General features: G+C 35.9%; 1 protein-coding gene across 8 annotated transcripts in view; it reads left to right on the forward strand.

Moving 5' to 3' along the window:
• The window catches only part of NIPBL (NIPBL cohesin loading factor), a 169,993-nt gene that overhangs the window by 4,959 nt on the left and 143,829 nt on the right, over window positions 1–21,205 (forward strand). The window lies entirely within an intron of this gene.

Consider the following 21,205-nt stretch of genomic DNA (forward strand, 5'->3'; position numbering starts at 1 on the left):
TGTAAATGACTGTTGATTAAGTGTCAGGCCTTTATACATAAACGGTAGCTACTTTTCAGTAAGGAAAATCTTGGACTTACTGTGTGGCAGAGTTGAGAGTGTTGTTAAAAACTGAAGTAGATGTAAAACAAACGCCCTGCGAACTTGTAAAAGTACTCCTTCAGAAATTACATAATTGAGGGAAATTTTGAGATACCAAGTTTCTCCTTTCATATAAAAAGGGAATTTGCAAATGGTAAACAAGTAGTAACATTTTATAATTTATCTATTTTTAAAGTAGGTTTTTAAGCTGTTTGAGTGGATATGTTGTAGTAATAACTGGTTATTGTATCTAATAAAGCAACTTTCTGGGGTATTGTGGTTTAGAGCCTTAAAAACTGTGCTAGGGTGCCTCCGAGTGCCCTGATACATGTTTAAAGGGCTGAAGTTAATATAGCTGTCACGTAGAAGGCGTGTTTTTAATGCTGTAAATCCGTGTAGTAGTCAGTAGCGTGTCCGTGATTTGTATTGGTCAGGGAGCAGTTTGAATTTTAAAAAGCCTGAAGATCCTGCTGAGCCCCAATCCCGGCCTCCCTCCCTCCCACTAATCTCCCATTCCTGTCTTTGTGCTGCCTGGTCCTGTTAGACACTGTTTGCAACAGGGCCTCAGGCCTACGTGCGTGGAGAGGAACCATTTACGCTCCGAAAAAGCAGCTTTTTATTTTTAAACTTTATGAATTGCAGAGGGAGCCACTAGTTGTCTCGAACTGTCCCTGTCTCTGCGTGTAGCTGAATTGCTGTTTTCTTTTGATCTGTAGCATGCGTAGGGGCCGAGTATAACTCTGCTTTACAGGAAAGAAAGGACTGTGCAGAAGTACTTGTAGTTCTTGGGTAGTTTTCATCATCAGAAAGCGACATTAGCTGTAGTGTTTCTTTAGTCGTTTAAAACAACTCTCGTTTTAACGAAAATGCGTTTGTTAAGCTAATAGTAGTGAACTTCTCTGGCTTATCCTTCATTTAAGGAGGTTTACTGAAATATGAGATACGAAAAGGAAATTAGCCACTGTAGTTATGTAGTTCCTGTCAAGTTTATCTTTCCAGCGTTCTGTTTACAGCATTTTTTTTTTTTATCAGAAAGCATGCACTTCTCTGATACCAAAAATAGGCGTATTTATAGAGGGAAATTTAAGGTGCTGGCTATTTGTGATTTGTAGTGAGCTTTTTGTTTTTGTTCTTCTGAGCTATACATGGTTAATCCTCAATTATTTGTTTTAGCATGTTTTTGGAATTGTATATTTAAGGCAGAAGTATTTAATGGAGAAATGTAAGATGACATTTAAAAAAAATTTTTTTCACTATTTAGGCCACATCTAAGTGTTTGTAGGGGGAGGGAACATGACTATTTCACTTTCATACCGTATTTTCCCTAGCATTAGGAGTTTATACTGATCCACTGCTTGTCATAACATCTAACTGCTTAAGGTTTTAGTTATTTTATGCATGTTATAGAAATACAAAATTATTTTTTCTTGAGGTATTAGTTGTAGCAATTATTTTAACTAAAAGAGGATTTTTTTTTCTTCTGGTTATCTTTTACTTTGTGCTTTTGACTACCTTGTATGTTTTGAATTTCTCTCTTATGTACATATTTTATTTCTACTTTTCATCTCAACTGCTTAAATGTATTCCCTGAAGTTATTCCAACAAAAAAACATTTCCCTGAAGCTTTTGCTATCTTGTAGAACTGTTTTTATCTTTTTTGTATAAAGACATAGAAATAGGCATACCACTAAAAACATTTTTATTTTATTTTTATTTTTTTACATTTGAAATATTTATATTTTAATTTGGGAGAAACAAAGTGAAGGATCAGAGAAACAAAATTACACCAATAAAATCATTTGCATGTCCCTGTTCTGCATGAGTACCTGAATCCCAGTGCAACCTCATTGCATGGTTGGGACTCGATCAACAATAGCGTTCATGTGACTGACTCTTCTTGCAGAATCAAGGCAATATGTAGTAATGCCTTTGGGTTAGAACCACGTTGTTATGTTGTTTGTATAATGGAAAAGAGATTGCAGCCTTAATCCTGAATGGTTTGTGTATATATCCCTCTATAACATAGTTTGCTATATCTTGAAGGATACTAGATGAAAAAACATTGAAAGTGTGAATTGATTTGAGCCAAGGATTGGTATAGCAAGTTTCCTGTTGCAATTTTCTATGTGTTCAGCAGTAAATGTGGTATTTTTATGTACGTATTATATTACAAAGTGTTAAAGTCATCCAATTAAATTTATATTAATATTAACTTCATAAATATTACACAATAAATGTAAAGTTAGTGGACAATTGCTAGTAGCTAGGAGAAATTATACTAATATTTTGAATATGTAGAGCTAAGATATAAATTATTTTCAAATTCAGAACTTTATGCTTTCTAGAAATTATTCTAGAGGAATATATTCTATATTCAACAATGTGTGGACTTTTTGGCAGCAATTATGGGCATACTTAATTGGAAAAATATGAGGTAGGGTAACCTTAGAGGTTGGTGTCTGGTAGATGTGAGGTAGATCATCCAGTGTTACAATAGCTATTGATTGTCACAAAATATGTTACTAGAAATATTTAACATTAAAAAAAAAACAAACACATTGGCAATTTCAATATAATACAACTTATTTTCAGTATTCCTTTACATATACCTTTATTAGAAATAGTACAGGTTAGGTTAGTTTCTGATTTTTCAGCCATCAACAGTAACAAGCTGAGAAGCCTACAAGGAAATGCTTAAAATTGATGATACCTGTATAATATTGGTAATAACCCCATATAGTAATGGTCTTCTTTAACAGCCAAAAAAGGAAGTACTTTTGAAATGACAGTATTATAAAACCTTTTCATACAATTAATCTGTATTTGTGTTTTTATTTTATTAGTGTTACAGCCATACTTAGTAGATGATCCTTAGGTGCAAATACATGGGAGAGAAGTACTTTATATCGATGTCTGTTCCACCTCAGAAGTGAGGACATTGTGTTTGAGGATATTGTACAGAACCTATCATTTGTGTCTCACTTCCTGTCCCAACTGTTCACTGTGGAAAATCTCACTAGCAAAAGGGAGTGGAGAAAGGGTTTTGGCCCAGCTGTGCGTAGAAACTAAAGGGAAATCCAGTCAAATTGAATGTAGTTGTTGGTGCTGTACATGAAGGTTCCTACTTGGTTTATACAAGTAACTTTTTAATAAACATTAACATTGAGGAGCATTTTTATGATAAAGTCTTTTAGTCAGAACAAATTCTAGAAGACTGTATCATATTGTTTTCAGTGTTTATGTCAGCTGGTTCTAAGTGATTTTTCAGTCGGAGATCTCGAAATTCTTTATGTGGTGAGATATTCCCATTCCCATCATTGCTACAGTTTGATATGACACACTTTGTTTTTTTGCAGCAGCGTGTATGTGTAGACATGCAATGCATTTTACAGGAACTGTGTTAAAAACGTCAGGCTGTAAAGTCAGGCGCTCAGATAAGGAAGGAACAGGCTAAGACTCAAGAAACAAACATGATCTAGCCCCCTATGCCATACACTGGGCCTAACTACATTATTGTACTTCACCCTTACCGTTACAGTCAATATTCAGTGCCTCACACAGTGCATGGGAAATGCCAGCTGACCAGTATACTGTTATAACCCGGTTTATGTATTTGTTTTTCTTTGTCATACAGTGTGCAGCCTGCTGCCTTATTACTTGCTGCATTGCATTCAAGTCTTTCAATGAATGCTGAGGTGTTTTCATCAGGAAATTATCATCAAAATACATATTTATGCTTTACAAATATTAGAGGGCCTGTCTTTAGCTTATCCATAATATTTTATTTCAATTTTTTAGATGGAAGACTGAAACTGAATCAAAATTTTGAGTTTTAAAAGTGCCTATAAATCTTGAGTGTGTAAATTGATATGCTTTATTCTTGAGATATTTACTTATTTTACAGCATGTAGTGAGTTCATAATGTTATTTTCTTTCAATTTATTTGTAGCTGTGTCTCACACTTCAACATAGCAGGCCCATTGTTGCTCAAGCTGCATCCCTAAGAAGTATAGAGTGAGTTTTCACTGATAGCCTAGACATCTTTTCAGTTTCAACTGTCTCGATCATGCCAAGATTTCCAAAAATAGATTTCCTGTCCTGAAAAATTAAAAAGAATCTCCCTCCATAATGTGAAGAACCCAAAATCTCTACAGGAAGATCAGAGACATCAACTAGATAATAATCCAAAACCTGCATGTGATTAATAGCCTGTCCACAGTATTGGAGACATTCAGAATGCTACTTTCAGCAGGAGCTAGCAACCATGGAGAATGTCCTAAGCATTGGCTACTGGCAATTAAGGATGACACTTTCCCTCTTAAAGTGGTAATTGTTGTAGTTCATGTAAACTGGAAATGGAATGGAAACTTCTGCAGCCTAGTGGTCAGACCATTTCATTGCAATGTTTGTTTGTTCAGTTAATATTTATGCTGAATTGTATGGCTGTGTTAGGAAAGCAGGACCATTCTAGGTACAGCATGTGTGTTCTTAGCCAGAATGTTGCCTTTGGGATGTAGGAAGCCCAACTTCAATCTGTATTAGACAGAGTTGTTCCTGAACCTCTTTTTCCCCCGCATATAGCTTTTTATGTTCTAATCATCTGCTCTAATTATGGCCAGTAGGCTCTGGATATATTATGGAACAGGTAGAACAAGTAGTTCTAAGTATTTTTTTCTTTTTTTTTTCTTTACTCTACTTTCCCAGTGATGAAAGTTCTCTGTGAAAATAAGCTGTTTTTTTTGTTTGTTTGTTTTTGTTTTTTTGTAATAAGAGTTGTTTTTGACAAATTGGCAGTTTCCAGCAGAAGATCTTCTTGATATGTTTTTTTTAATTGTTTTTATTTACTGTATGTTATTGAAATTTATTAATAAAAATGGAACATCCCTCAGAAAGAATCTCCTTTTGCTATGCAACTCTGACTTGCTTTGTGACCATCATCTGTTGTGTAACATGTATAAAGCAGGGATGCAGTGAGTAACAGAAGCAGGATACGATCATTTAATGAAAGACTATCATAATGCACAAGGGACTGAATTGTAGGTGTAAGCAACCATAATTCTGACATTTCTTAATACTTTGATGCTCGGCTTTATAGTTCTAACCTTTTTTTCTTTTTTTTTTTTTTTTTTGGTTAATGTAATTTATCAAACTCCTGGAATGTCAGCGCGTGTCTGTGACAGTGCCACCCCTATCTCTTATGTCTGAGCTAACAATCTCTCCTCTGTGTTGACCAGATACTCGGAAAGGATGAAGTTACAAATACTTTGTCTCCGAAATTTTATTTTCAGGTCTTAGGTTTCAATAAAGACTGTCCCACTTCTTGCATGTTGCCTTCCATTCAGATATGTAGCTATCACTTTTTCTTAAGAGATGCTTTCAGATCATTAACTGGGGAGGGGGAAGGGGAGGCAGAATTCAGGGAGTTCTCATTGGATGCTACACAGCAGATACTTAAGTAGCTTTGGGAAAAATAAGGTGGAACATGTTTTTTGTAATTTAAAAGTTGGAAAAATTTTGGTAAGACTATAATAGAAGAGTTGTAAGGATGCATGGAGAGTGCTTTGTGGAGATATAAAACCAGTTAAAGTTCTGTTTTTTTCTGAACGGAAAATTAAAAATCTGCCCAATTATTTATTTGTCAAATTTCTCACTCAAAAGCTAGGAGACATGATTGCTTTACATTGCAAGGGATGCTAGGGTTTTTTGTTTGTTTCAATAATGGGAATTGAATTATTTTCCAATAGCATGCTCAGTGATGATCGGTTCTTTCTGGCAAAAAAAACTTTATATTAGAATTTGGCAATTATATAAGCACTTGAAATATGGCTTAAGTGTTGCTGGTCAATTTCTAAAATACATGTTGCTCCCTACTTATTTTGTATAGATGAGACTGGTAGTGACTCCTCTTGGTTTTCTAGCACTATTAAAAGACACTGACTTTACTTCTGACTTTGCTAAACTTCAGTCATATTGGCCGAAAGTGTCCATGCTGGGGTGATTGCCATTAATAGCAATAGTGACCAACTGTTTTAATAAAGCTTAAAACAAAAAATGTTCAATCCAAAAAATTGGATTCTAAGGGTCAGGCTAGAGAAAAAAATGTTCAAAAATAATTTCTGACTTTTTCTTCAAGTCATTTGAACTTCCCCATTTTTTGAGAGACAACCTTAAAATTTGAGTGAGGAGAGTTTTGCAGTAGGAATGTGCATTTTGTTGCCATTTGAAAATCTATCAAAAAATTATGCAAGTTACTGGTGTCTGAAAAAGTAGTTGGCTTCCCTGATTGTAAATATTAAAGTAGAAAAATGTTGTGTGCACAACAGGACTTCTCCAAGTAAGTATGGTTGGTTATAAGCACTGAGATGTGGTGCAGACTGCTTTGTTTGCGGGTGGCTCTTCAGTGCTTATCCACAGCGTTGATTTGTTCAGATGTGGAAAAGATGAGAACTGAGGTTACTGGTGTTTGGAACGGTGAACACGTGGTGGAGAAGAGGGGTGGTTTGGAACAGAACTTACACAGATGGGGAGGGAATGGGAGCTTGAAGGGCAAGAACTTGGGAGGAGGGTAGGAGCTTGGAGTTCCTAAGGAAATGATGACTGCCTGAGAGGACTGGGTATGGGAGCTGGTGGGACAGATACAAGTGTCCTTGGTGAAGCTACAGGAAGAGCTGTGAAATAGTTTTAACAAGAAACTAAGACGAGAGTAGTCTGGAACTGGGTGTAGAGTCAAGGGAAACCGTGTAGGGGTGAGAACGAGTGGGAAGTATCTTCTGAGAGAGGCCAGCGAGGGGAGGTGGAGCAAACTGCCTGAGAAGCCAAAACTACAAAACAAGGATTGGCTGGGGAAAGAAGCATTATTTCACACACAGGAATTTGTTGTTAGAATTGTCTTTTTTTTTTTTTTTTAACTGAGGAAATCACATAATGAAAAAAAACTCAGAAATGTCGAGTACATCTTGTAATTGCAAATGGTAGGGAAATCTGTAGTACAGATTATCTGTGTAGCCTGCATTTGGCATCTTTATGAATGCATTGTGGTAGTCCTTAAGTCCATTGTCACTGTTCCTATGACAAGATACGTATTTCACTGATTGTGTTAAATAAAAGTAGCTTCCTTAATAAAGATTTAAAACAAAACAAGAAAACCAACAGATTAGATTAAAGTCTCATAGGATTGGCTTTAGATATTGTCCTGGGGAAAGGGATAGACTCCTGAGGTTGCTTCCAGTCCTGTTTTTTATGTTTAAATATTTTGATATCTCTTTGGTGTTCAATCTATAGTCCTTTGCCTTAATCACTTCACATCATTAAACTCTGCTCCAGAGATAGAATTTCCTCACAGGCTTTTCTGTGGCTTGTATTAGAGTATTGGAATGCTTCACAAATGCTTTTTTTAAATGTTTTTGAGCAGAGAATGTAATCTTAAAAAGTTAGGAACTGAGATGCAAAAGTTGGTCATTAGCTTTATAACTCCAGAAGTCCAACTAGAGCAGCTATAGGACCTGACATTTAAATTAACCTGCTTTTTTTTTATCATAACGTGATAATATTATAGCACATTTCATTAATTTTGGTTACAATACAGCTAATCAGTGCTTCTTCAAACTAGGTGTCAGAGCATGCAGGAAAAAAGAAACACAGAAATATTTACTGTTAGTAATAGAAGTGGAATCAGATTCCCAAGAGCAGCATTTTTTTTCTTGCAGTCTGATCTACAGCCTCTTTTGCTTCATACTTCCTTCACTTTTACTTGAAGTTGAAGAGTCATGGATACAACTGACCTTATAGCCTTATGAATAGCTTCTGATTCATCTCCAGAGCAGATCCCTTCTGTACACTGGGAGGAGATTGGGCCTATGGGTGGGAGGGGAATGTTACACGATTATATAATCAAAAGACTGACAGAATTCCTGAGTGCAAGGGGCATTTATTAACTTTTGGTTGACTTTGCAAATGTGATCTTTTAGCCGGGGTGTGGGGGGTTTCCTGATAGAAGTCCAGAAAGCTTTGAATTTGACTGGCTATACAGATAATGTGATGTTTAAGTATCTGTTGATGTGAAGGCTGACTCCTTTTCTGTGTTGAATGTTCTGTTTTTAAAAGTTTTTTAAAGTTAGATCTTCAACATTTTAAAGTATGAATTCTAATGTTTGCTGGAGTATACCTACTATATCTTTTTAAGCATTGCCTTGTAAACTAACTACCACAGTATAGTAAGTAAAATCGTAAACTTGATTTCTGCATCATAAAAAGGAATTGGAATGAGATCAAAAAGGGGCTTCATACTGCTGTTGAACAGGTCGGCCCCCTTGTGTCAGTCACAAATTTGAGATGTGTGAGCATGCCAAATGGAACTCGTAACTCCAATGGTGCTGAGCAAGTTACCCATATAGGTTAGTCAAGAGAAAACACTGAAGAGATTTTTACCTCCTAAAAGAGAGTCTAAATCAATTTATTTGATATTCATATTTTCTCTTTAAGGCTCTTTCCGTGTTCTAATTTTCTTTGCAATGTGGCATGATACACTACTACTCCTTCAAAAAGAAGGGAATGCCTGGTACCTCATAAAGTCTTAGAGCTAATGGAAGACTCTAATGGATAGTGACAAATATATGTTTGAACCACCTGCTACTGAGGAGGATGTTAGAATCTGGGTATCTGGCAAGTGGTCTTTTGTGCATCTGAGATTTTGGGTGAAGGGATGAAGGCAGTGGCTAGTATGTGGTGTGAAGTACTCAGATTGCTGTGCGTTCAAAACGTGTGTGTGTAACTGGACTTTTCCTACTCTGAGGATCTTGCCCTGGTTTAGATGCAGAACAGGTGTTGAGCTTTTTAGTTCTGCAAAAATAGTGGCAGTTCCGGAATATGCTGAAGCAAAGCTGTAGGTGAACTTTATTGGTGAGAATTTAGATGACTAATGGCATAGATGGAGAGTTGTAGGAACATGCTATGCACTCTAGGGTCACTATTATGAAAGATTATTTAGAGTTATGGCTCTGCATATTTACTCACTGGAGTAATTCCATCTGCTTCTATCTAGCATGATGTAAAGGTTAGTCATGTTATTTACAGAAGTAGATCATTTATTTTTACCACAGAATATATCATTAAAATATTTGAGGAATTGCAATAAAAGTGGTTTGTTTTAAAAACTGTTTTGTCTATAATTCTCTAAATATTATTACATGAACAAACCATCATAATACCACAAGGTAAACATTCTCAGTTTTCATATCACATTGTAATCTTAGTCTGCAACCTTGAGGAAAAAAAAATTAAAGCTACTTATTTAATTTAGTGCCCTGTTAAAAATTATATTGAATTAGTAGACTTCAAATAGGATTCATCTCTCTTTCTGTAAATGTTTGTGTTTATTTCTGACAAATCCTTTTTCTAGGCTCAAATTAGACGTACGATGTCATGGGATTCATCAACTTCTTAATCACATATTGATAAATAAATAGCCAATGAAGTCTTATAAAACAGTTCTGTAGATGGACTTGTTAAGATTTGACATAACTTGTTAAGTCCTGATAATTTGAAGTTATTGCATGTTCTGCCACAGTGAATGTTCAATTGTGTATATGTAGCCTGTGGCAATGGCACATAACTTGATTTAATTTAACCCTGTTTCATTGCTGGCTAAGAAAGGTTGAATTAGTTTGCATTTTTCATGGGCTAAGTGTATATGCACAATTATTGAAAGTCAGCTGATGAACAGTAACTTCAGAGTCTGGGCTAATCAACTTGCCTAAAAGTGGCTAAAAGTCCATGTAATCCTGTGTGAATTTTGAGAGAAAACAATGTTTGTCAGAATCAAAACTGTTGAAGGTCTCCTACCTACACCTAATTACTGATACGGGTGTGAATTTGAACAAGTTTTTTGAGAAGGACAGTAAAAATGGATGAAATATCTCATTCTAAGATACATTAATTTTAAAATCCAGTTAGAAGATATCATAAAACTTGTTACACATACATGAAGTTAACTATTTTAGGCAAGAACAGAAAAACATAAACTGTTTTATGATCATGAGGCTTACATGCTTACGCTGTTTATAATGAAAAAGAAACAAAAACTAGAAGATGAATGTATTTTAGTTTTCTTGTGAAAGACTTAGAGATTTTATTAGGAAAATGATATTCGTCTTGATAGAGTGCATTTTACTTTCATGTTTGTGATTATGATGAATAAAATATTCTGTAAATCAAGTTGCATATGGGCTCATTAGTAGGGTTGCATGTCAGTGCTTTAAAATGATTCTTGTGGAAATGTTCATTTTCAGTGTGTTTATACAGGTATAATTATTTGAAATTGATACATGTCAACATATTTGCTTCCTGAAATAAGTTAGAATTCTCAGCTGGACTTTAAATAGGTTAGTCCCTAAATCTTAGGGTATTCAAATATAGTAAAATATTTAGTCACTGAGCTCAATGATTTTTAAATTGGCACACACGAGGCTATTTAAGAAGTGCTTTTATTTTTATTTAAATAATACATAATCACTGTATAAATTAGATTTACCCCATTAAGACGAACAGTAACTCTAATGATTCCGTCTTAGTTGCTTAGTATTGTTCTTGTGGTTAATTAGGTTTTTGTCATAATAATTGTTAAACATTTTATTAAACTTCATAAGAGAAAGACTTGTGGGATGGAGGGTATGGGGAAGAGAGGGTGTTGGATTGTGGCTGGGAGTGCTCATTGCTAAGATGCAACAGTAGGCTCTCACGTCTGTGGTTTCTTTGCAGTAACTTTCTGAATTCTGAACATAGTTTAATGAATTCAACACTCGAGTTGCTTACTAACGTGCTAATCAGTGGTTTGTTAATGTGACGTTAACTGACTTCAGATAACTTGGTAGAATTTATATCTATGTAAAAGTTTTTTTTTTTTTTTATGTATGATTGGATAATAATCCAGATACTTTTCTATGGAAAAGGATAGAGTCATGTTTAAAACCTTGCCTTAAGTCTTTCAGGAATTAAAAAACCGAAACCAAAACAGAACACCTACTTGAGAGCCAGTGTTATAGAAGATCTAGAAGAAGATGTTTGCTATGAGTAAACATTAGGAATAATTAGCAGAGGAGGGAGCTCAAGCTCTTTGTAGTATGAAGTTGGTAAACACAAATGTAAATTAATATTGGATAATGTGAGATAGCAAGTTAGTACTATACAGAATACTATTGCCAATATAAACTTGTCTCAGATACAAATATTATCATGTGTGCCAAAGCATGCAGACAGTCATGTTAAACATGTGGCCTGGGAAGGCCATTTGTGGTTCTGCACGTCGCAATTTATGGTCTCCCCTGGCAACTGTTAAAGAGAAGAAAGGTTTATGAATTGAGTTGTGTCCCTGGATCATGTCCTGTGAGTTAAAAGTTTTCTTTTGTTTGTTTGTTTTTGAGGAGAGTGTCCATGTTGCCACAGGAACGGATCCTTTCCTTATTTCTACTTAGCTGCTCTCCTCTCAGTTGTAAGTTTTATCACAGAGGTTGGTGGTGGGTTCGACACTAGTAGAAGACAGGACAGGAACTCAGAAATTTGAAGCGCTGGATAAATGGCTGGCAAAGATCAGTGTCCCTGTCTGTATAGGTACCTCAGCATCTGAAGTAAAAAGGGAAGACAAGAAACTCAGAATAGCTGCTACTTATTGCGCTTGAGTGTATGCATCAGTCTTGATGCCAGTTTAAAGTAGTTGAGGCCTGATCCATTTCAGCTGCTTCTGGTCTCTGTTTCAATGTCATGTGAATCAGGCCAGCAGGGTGGCATGGTTCATTTTTAATGTCTGTATTGCCAGAATTTTCCCATAAGGATGTGTAGCCTCTGGGCCCTCGTTGTGCTGAAGTAATTTTCAGTTTGGAAAAAAGCAAATGGATTCTATTCCTTCTGCAATAGCAAAGCTACAGAGGACTGATGATCTTCTCCAAAATGAGCCTGCGACACTCGTGAAATAGTGTCTCACACGAGAAAGGTGAGCTACCTTTCTAAAAGGTGGATGTGTATCACCTGCATCCCAAGGAAAACCGCAGAGATCATCTTTAGCTTTCCCTTATGGGTACTGCCATGGGTACGTATAGCAATGCATCTTACATTGCACGTACTAATTTTCATTGGCCAGTTAAGGATGGCAGGCAAATAACTCTAACTGTATCTTTCTCGTAATAGGATAACCTGAAATACGTAACATTCTTATTTTAGTATGATTTAAAATCTTTAGTTTTTAAATAATTGAAAAATATGATGATCCCATTTCAGTGGCTTTTTAATGCTTTTACAGCACTCTTCATGACATAATGTAATTTACCTGTATTTTAAAATACATCTGCTTCCTAGAGAAAACCAGTGCTTTGTTGCAGTTGAACAGGTTAAATAAAGTGTTCAGCACAGAATTGTGTACATTCTGTTAATATTAGAAAATCAAGCATCGCTGAGTAATCTAGTCTTCATTTTATGTACTGATTCATCTGCATGGTCAATTATGGTTGCTGTTTATGTCTCTGTAGTATATGGGCCACAGTTCACCTTGGCTTTAGCAACAGCTGGGATAATACTGCTGTCTGAATTCTGTAGTAGAAGGCTTGGTATTAATGCCTTAGAGAAATTAAGGGCTATAATTAGCCCTCTATTCCACTGTAGTGAGTTTTAGATCCTTAAGAAAAGAAGCATGTAGAAGATGGTCATCATTTAGAGTAAAGTGCCTGAAGAATAAAGAATGTAGGGGATAAAGGCTGGTTACAGTCAGGGAAAGAAGGATTCGCTGTGGATTGTCTTGGCTTGATCCTGCAAGGGCGGATATAACCATCATGGAGCAGTTTCTGGGACTTCTCCACCTTCCCATATTGTAGGCAGCTTGGCAGTTCAGTCAGTATCTTAGAACTGTGTCCATGGCCTAATATTTGCTTCTCAGCAAAAATTCAAGCTTTAATATTTTCCATTCCATTTAATGAACAACTTCTGGGAGAAAGGATTCACATAACTTCTGTCTCTCTAGCAATTGATGGTGAGGGAAGTAAGATTTTCACTAGTGTCTCTCCCCTGTACTTAATTTACATGACTTCGTATGTTGTAGTGTAATCCGAGTAATATTTTTAAATGTCTGTCTGTTTCTCTTTTGTACACTTGCGGGATAATAGCTGTAAGATTTTGTATGGATCTTACAATTGCTTCTTGATTTTCCTGTTATTTTCTAGATCCTATTACAGTCCACTTCAGAGAGCCTTAGACAGCTTTGATCTCATGGATGATTTTAAATTTTGCTAAATAGGCAAGTATTCTAAGACATTACAGGCTAGAACTTTTGGAATATGTTCAGTTTTTGTGGTGGTAATGTGGCTTTTTTGATTATTCCTGTAGCTGACAAAAACTCTTGTTTACCAGGTGTGAATTTAGAAAACAGAAGACTGAGGGGGTTTAGATGCATGTAGTTCAGTTTGTCACCTCTCACCCATAACCCTTTTTGGCCATGTTTCTGTGATAGGAATGGTCACATGGCTGTACAGCTTCCTATCGTCAAGACTGCTACATCTAAATTTCCTTAAGCTTAAAAAAATATTGCATATGCAGTGATTGCATCAAGGCTAACGAGGAGAATTATGGCAGCCAATGAAGAATAGCTTTATAGGTAAATTTTTCTAATTTCTTTTGTTATAAATTGTTGTTGGACAGGTTGGACAGTATAGTACTTGCAGAGCATAAAGACTATTAATAAAACCTATTGTGGATTACAAGAAATTAAGTTACTATCTGTTTTCAGAGCATAGGGGTTTATTAGGGGTGACCATGCTTAGTCACTGTATACCCCATCCTAAATTCTTTTTACCTAAACAGGAATCCTTTCTCCACAGTAGAGCTTTGAAAGGTATTAAAATTGTATAAGTCTAGTTTATTCAAAACTGTTGAGTTGTAGTGAGAAATAGTTGAGCTACATGGCTATGATCTTCTGATTCTAAAAGAGGAAAATTAAGGAAAAATGTTTCTACATAAAAATTGATGAATAAAACATTTTCATCAAGTTATTTACTTTTTGTGGTAAGAACCCTATTTAATAGTGTGGTTTAATTTATACCTGTGAAAAGGACAGGCTTTAAAAAGTAGATTAAAAACATAGACAGTCAGTGATAGTGCTGCTGCATGCAGTAGTTACAAATGGATTTAAGAGTCCATTCTGGATTATTTGTTTCCCCATCCCCTGGGTCTGTATTTAAGGTGGAAAATTTAATTTTATTTTTATTTTATTTTTATTTTATTTTTATTTTATTTTTATTTTATTTTTATTTTATTTTTATTTTATTTTTATTTTATTTTACCATGGTACCAAATAGATTGTCATATGCAAGAGTTTAACTGTGAAGAACACCCATGGAACCTGAAATTCATCATTTTGTAGTTTTATAGTGTTTCTTCTCTTAAGCATAATTTTGATACTTCTTGTCCGGCCACTCCTGTAACTATAGCTTTAGTTTTCTTAAACTGAAATAGTTGTTAATTTAGGTACTGCTATGGGGGGAGGTGTTACTGGCCAGAAATTCTCATGATCAAACTCATATAATTAATCCTGGTTGTGTTATTTGTGAGTGTGTGCTTATATATAATACAAAGAGAAGTGGGAAATCTTAATTTGAAAAACAATTTGAGTACTAGAAAGGAAACTAAACACACACACACCCCTTCTCATTCAGTTAAGCATTAGAATACTGCCAGTTGAGTTACAGTGTTTTCTAAAACTGTGGAGGATATGTCTCAGTACATAGAAAAATCCTTATGAGGAAAATATAAATTATTTCCAATCTGGCTTAATGTATTAAACAACTGAGATTTTACAAAACCAGACCTTTATATTAATAGTAATCAAATAATTCATCTCTGTTCTTCAGGTTACCCGTGCAGTATGATTTGTTAGTTTTTCAAGTTCCTAGCTTGAAGAGCAAGTGGACAAAACACAGTAAAATAATGTAGAAGGTGGTATTATTACAAAAGAAAAAAAAAAATCAGCACCTTATCAGCACAGAACATTTCTGCACCCTTCATCTAGTCAGTTATCATACACAGCTTGTGCCTTGAGACTCTTGAAATTGGATGACTGATCTAAGTGCCTTTTTCCACCTACTGCTCAATAGGTCTTGGTCACACTGTGGCAGAAATCCTGACAATTAGGTACTTTTTGTTGGTGGTGGTAATCTCTACAATTGCAGCATGTGGTGTTTGGGAAATCATATACAAACTGGTATTTTTAAAGAATGTGTTCTCATAGTCTGTTAAGCTTTGCTTTAAACATACAATTGCAAGTTAACTTTGGATTTACCATTTGCTACTAGTAGGTCTCAATGAACAGCTGTGTGAGGTTATACCTTACACAAATTACACCTTGATCTCCAAAACTGTCAGTAGTACATGATCTAGGCTCTCTCAAAGGTTCTGTTTAAGACTGATGCTTGCTTACTTTTCAGAAGCACCAGGTGCTGGATCATGCAGGCTCTGGTAAAAGTAAGAGGAATTTTAGCTGACCTAGGCAATGAAAATTGCTTTTTTGAGGCACAGAAAACACAAACAAGTGTTACAAGTTTAAGAATGAACTGAAAAAATATTTTAATGAAAAGCTTTTGGATAAGAAGGGCGTTTTCCTTTGTGTTGTGCATTACCTAACATGTGGGATCTATTATTTATTGAACTCTGTTGCTACTGCAGCTGCATCTGATTGTGAATAGTATGAAAACTCACACAGTCTATGATTAAATCATTTGCTGAACTAATACAGTTTTGTTAAGCAGTCATAATTTTGGAACTAAGCCATGTGTGCCCAGATACGTTTGAAGTTTGTTGGTCCTACTTCTTACTGCCTATGGAGTGTGAAAGATTAATATTGTTTTGAACATGCCGTGCTACAAACAGCAATCCAGAAAGTGTGATCAACTATAGGTATTAATACATTTTTATATAAATTACTGCTTATAAGGCAGGTCCTTTAAGTTATTAAGTTTTACTCTATAATATCTGTAACTTACAGTTTTAATGTGTTTGGTACAGTCTGTTTTTTCTCAGATGCCCTATGTAAAATGAATGCAAGGAGATGGGAATTATGTACTCTGTAAAGTTATTGTTATAGCTCTATCTTTGCTCCTTAGTCATGTGCTGAGGTGTTTATTCAGAATGTGAGGAGGCTGTTTAGAGTGGAGACTGCCTGTGGTGTTAAATTATTGGTAATTTTTAGTTTAGTGGTGTGGACAGGCCGTTATCCTTCGGATTAGGGTAGGATAACTCAATTTGGCTTGATTTGTCTTTTGTTAAAAGTGAAATCACTTAGCTACTTAGGTGGAGTGGCAAATTTAGAAATAAATGATTTACTTTGAATTGGTGATTCTTACCTCTGACACTCGTGGCTTACAGCTTTGACTTTTTTTTTTTAAACAAAGAACACAAGGAGAATTCTGCTAAGAAAAAAGTACAAGTGTAAAAAAAAAAGAAACATATCTAAACCCATCAAACTTTGATACACTACATTTTCCTTTATTAGTGTGTTATATAAGTTCTTTGGGAATTTTCCTTGGCTTTGTCCTGTGATTATGATGTTTGAATTTCCATTTCTGTGTTTTATTTTTTGTTGTTGTTTTTGTGTTCTCTTTTCCTGTGAGATAGTGCAGTCTTTTTTCCTAAGGTTTCTCTGTGAATAGAGAGGAAGGCTAATGAAAATTGCTGGCCTCAATATGATGCAGTTACCATAATTTGCGCTAATGTAGGCCTTTATGGTATTTCTGCAGAGCTGTTAAGAAGATATAACATAAGGAAAAGAGAAGCCATTAAAAAAAACCAACACAAAACCAAAAACAAAACAAAAAACGGTGGCCACCAGCATACTGCTGGTATGTCGTCACTCCAGTGTGGTGGAGGAAGTGTACTTCAGACTTTGGTGTGGGATGGAGCCTGCTGAGGTGTTGACCTGCAGAAACTCACATCACTGGAAGTTATGTACTGCCTGTGCAAGAGAATTGTTTCTGCAGTTCCTTGGTCACGTGGAAATCTCTGTAGAAGTGAACTTGAAAAGGATTTTAAAGACAAGGGTAGCAGAAATCAGGGAAGTAAATATACGGGCTCAGGAAAACCTTGCTTTAAGAATTGTTTCCAGTATTTTGCTCTTTCTGAATGCACTCTAAATTCTTAACACCATGACATTTTTATGAGCAATATTTTCTCTACTATTTCTTCACTATTTTCTTTCCTGAACAGTAAGAATGAGAGGGTTTTTTTCTCCGTTTTTAATATTACAACTTTCAGATTGCAAATACAGCGTTAAATATTTTATAACAATCTCTTTTATAATGAAAGGGAAGAAAAGTAACAAAACGAAACCATATCAGAAGTTAGGAACTTTGGAAATGCTTGTTCTTAGTATAATGGAAAGGTGCCATTCCACCATATCTTGTATTGATCATTAAGCACAGAATCACAGAATGGCCAGGGTTGGAAGGGACCTCTGAAGATCATCTAGTCCAACGCCCCTGCCAAGCAGGATCACCTAGAGCATGTTGCACAGGATGGCATCCAGGTGGGTTTTTCAGTATCTCCAGAGAAGGAGACTCCACGGCCTCTCTGGGCAACCTGTTCCAGTGCTCTGTCACCCTCACAGTAAAGGAGTGCCCTCTCATATTCAGCTGGAACCTCCTGTGCTTCAGTTTGTGCCCATTGCCTCTCATCCTGTCAATGGGCACAACTGAAAAGAGACCAGCTCCATCCTCTCAGCACCCTCCCCTCAGATATTTATATTCATTGATGAGATCTAAATAATCTTTGCATACAGCCTCTTAAAATCTAAAAAAACCTTTCTGCTCCTTCACAGGCCAGGAGTATTCAGTACCCACAAAAATTTCTTAAAAAAACAAAAAAACACTGCTAGTGAAGCCCAGGCATTACTCACCTGTTCATGGAAGTGCTAGTTATTTTCTAGTATTTACTAGTACTGTACCTGTACTTTACCTGTTCAAAATGAGGCATTTTCAGTGAGGATTAAATTTGAAGTTACGACATTAATGAGTGCCATCTATGCAATGTTACATAATAGGTTAACTATCTACATACACACAGATGTTTGAGACATCAGCTGTGAGTTGTTTTCAGTCAGTCTATTCAGTAGAGGAAAACTTCCTTCCAATGAACGGCTGTGGATTTGTTGGCAAGTGAAACATCAGCTGGTGTTTGAGTTTATTAGTAATGTTCTCCAGAGACCACCATGGGTAATTCTTTCTTGCACAGTATAAAAATAGTTGTTACAATTTTGCTGACTTCCTAGTCTGTAGAAGAAGTAACTTGTTTAATGCTTAGATGTTTTTCTTTACAGTAGAAGCAATGAAAATGGCCAGGGTTTGCCAGTATAATTATTAAGCTGCTGTATTGCAGAAGGTGTAAGATTCCTGGATTCTGCAGAACAGTATGTTAGAAATTCTTCAGTGACCTTAAGTAAATTTGAATGGATGTTTTAGTGATTGTACGTCTTTATTTTGATTTGGACAAATTATTTCATGCTATTTTGAATCCAGTGAGTTTATGCTTTTCTTACATGTGGTTTTTGACACAGTGATGCTTATCACTGCATAATTGTCCCGCAAGAGATGCAGGGAAAGCTACAGCTCTGCTAGAATAGCTGAAGGCCTTTGTGGTGCGTGGGCTCTGTAGGGTGTTTGACAGGGGGCTGAGCATTTGAATGTGAGTGTTAAAAGTGACATATTTCCCCAGGCAGACTAATTGTTGGTGAGGTGGTGAAAACAACATCAACAATTGGAAGAAAAAAAAAAAGTTTTAGATCACTACATAGTCTCTGTAGTACTTGGAAGTGAGAGGTCTTTCATTACAGAGTTATTTTCATCATTGGTGATTAAGTTCCCATGATCATTTTCCAACTGCCAACCCCTTTTTTTTTTTTTCTTTTTGTCCCTACGTGTCTGTGGTCAGGTATACCTCTCAGGTTGAAATTATTATTATATAATATTTAAGAAATTGGAAATATTGGCAGACTGGACAAAAGAATTCAGCACATCTATATTTTCAGAGATCCCATTGCTTTCTCACCACTAACATGCTACTAATAGTTAATGGTAGAGTACAGTACAGTGGTGTTCACCTGGCCTGAGGGAGCAAAAGGAGGAGGATTGATCATAGTTTTTCTTGATGTTTCAGTAGTAATAGTTTCTCTTGATCTTTGTATGAAGCACTGGGGACAGCCTGGAAAGAAACATGGCTAAGGAATACAAATCAGAGAAGGAAAGCAGTAATACGTAGAATGTTTGCATTTGAGGAAGGAATTTTGCAAAATAGTTTTTTTGAGGAGTTGTCAGTAGAAACAGTAGTAGAGAAGGAAGCGTATTTGTTTTTGCTGTAGTGGTTGAAAATGCAAGGGAGGAGGCAAAGGGAAATGAAGAAACGATTATTACTTTTTTCCTGTTCCCCAGTCCAACTCTTAATTGCATTAGAAACTTAAAATACAAAGCTCTTGAGTAACACCATTCTGTATAACATTAGTTCATCGCATTCTTACACTCTTATTTGTGTATCATATCTTTCTTTTTCTTTAAGGTGAACAATGAATTGGCAGTAGTGCTCTGAGAACAGCAGCTTTTGGTGTCAGTAAGCCACTGAAACAGTTTAGCTGTTGTATGGAACTTTATTCTGCACTTTGTGAGCATCTTTAGTGCTACTACTTTCCCTCAGCATCTCTGATTCTCAGGTCATGCTACATTTATTGTTTATATATATGCATTCATTTCTGTTTACTTTTCCTGTTTTCTGATGCCTTAATTTAGAAAATATGCAACTAATATTTGTCAACATACTACTTTTTGCTCTGACTTTTCTCCACAAAAGGTGTTCAGCGATTTCAGTTCATTTATATAGTGAAAGGTCTATATTAAAAATATATGAGTAACGTGGGGTGATTCAGACTCTTGCTTCTGTGTCTGTTCTTTAGTCCAAACTTGAATTATGAAATACATATTTTGATAAAAATAACCACGCTAATGCAAAACTAAATGAAACAGAAAGCGTTCCGATGTATAAAACAGATGTTTTCAAGGGCTAAACTTCAATTGTCAACGCATGGTAGCATAATCCTTTCATATATTGACAGAGGCATATTTGCACTTCTACTATTTATCAGTTGCAAAGGTGCAGGAAGTCGCATGCAGTTACCTGCAGTTAGCTGATGCACAGTAGCCTGAAGAAGAGCCCCAAGCCAGTATACTGGCAACATATGGATAGAGAAAGTCTTGATGTCCACAGTTCTTGCACTGAACAAAATTAAAACTCGCTCAGAGATTCATCAGGAAAATAATAAAATTCATTCCTGAAGTAAGCAGTTTTCAAAAGCGGTGAAAGAGTAGCTCATTACCTCAACTCTGTAATTGCATTCTAAAACCAAATGTTGCAATAATTGGAATGAATCTAGGAAGTCAGAACCAAAGCATTGGATGTTAGTGTCAAATTTACCAATGGTAGAGGGAGCTGGCTTTACTTACAGTGTGGAGGAGGTGGAAAGGAACACGGCATGAGACAATAGATATGTAGCATCTGATGAGGAAAAAAAAAGTTTTGCAGCTGTAAGGTAGTGGGATGGAGATGGAACACGGTTGAAGGGACAAGAAGAAAAGGTAAGCTTAAAATGCCCTGAAGACAGGTGTAAAAATGAAGTATGTTGTGGCCTGTGAAGACAAAACGGGTCATCTGAAACCAGAAAGTAAATGACATGGTCATTTAAAAAAAAAAAAAAAAAAAAGCTGACAAGCTGGAGCAAGTGTGACAGAGGGCCACTTAAAATGATTTGGAAGCTGCAGCTTGAAGAATAAGAATGTCATCTTAATTTTATGTGAAAACTTATTTGTAAGAGAAGATTTTCGGTGTAACATACCGGTGCTGCAGTCTGGATTAACCTGTGTACATGGCTTCCATATCCAACTAGTTCAGTGTTTACTGAGTGATACTCAGTATTTAATTTATTCATGCAACAGTTCCCAAGGTTTTCTTCTCTGTTTCCATTTCTGAGCTTGTAAGCATGCTTTTTAAATTGAAATTTGTCAAATCTGTAAACTGCATATGTTCCACAGCTCCATCTTTAGGGAGTTGTTGAGGGATG

This window comes from Cygnus olor, chromosome Z (assembly GCF_009769625.2).
Source record: "Cygnus olor isolate bCygOlo1 chromosome Z, bCygOlo1.pri.v2, whole genome shotgun sequence".
NCBI lineage: Eukaryota > Metazoa > Chordata > Aves > Anseriformes > Anatidae > Cygnus > Cygnus olor.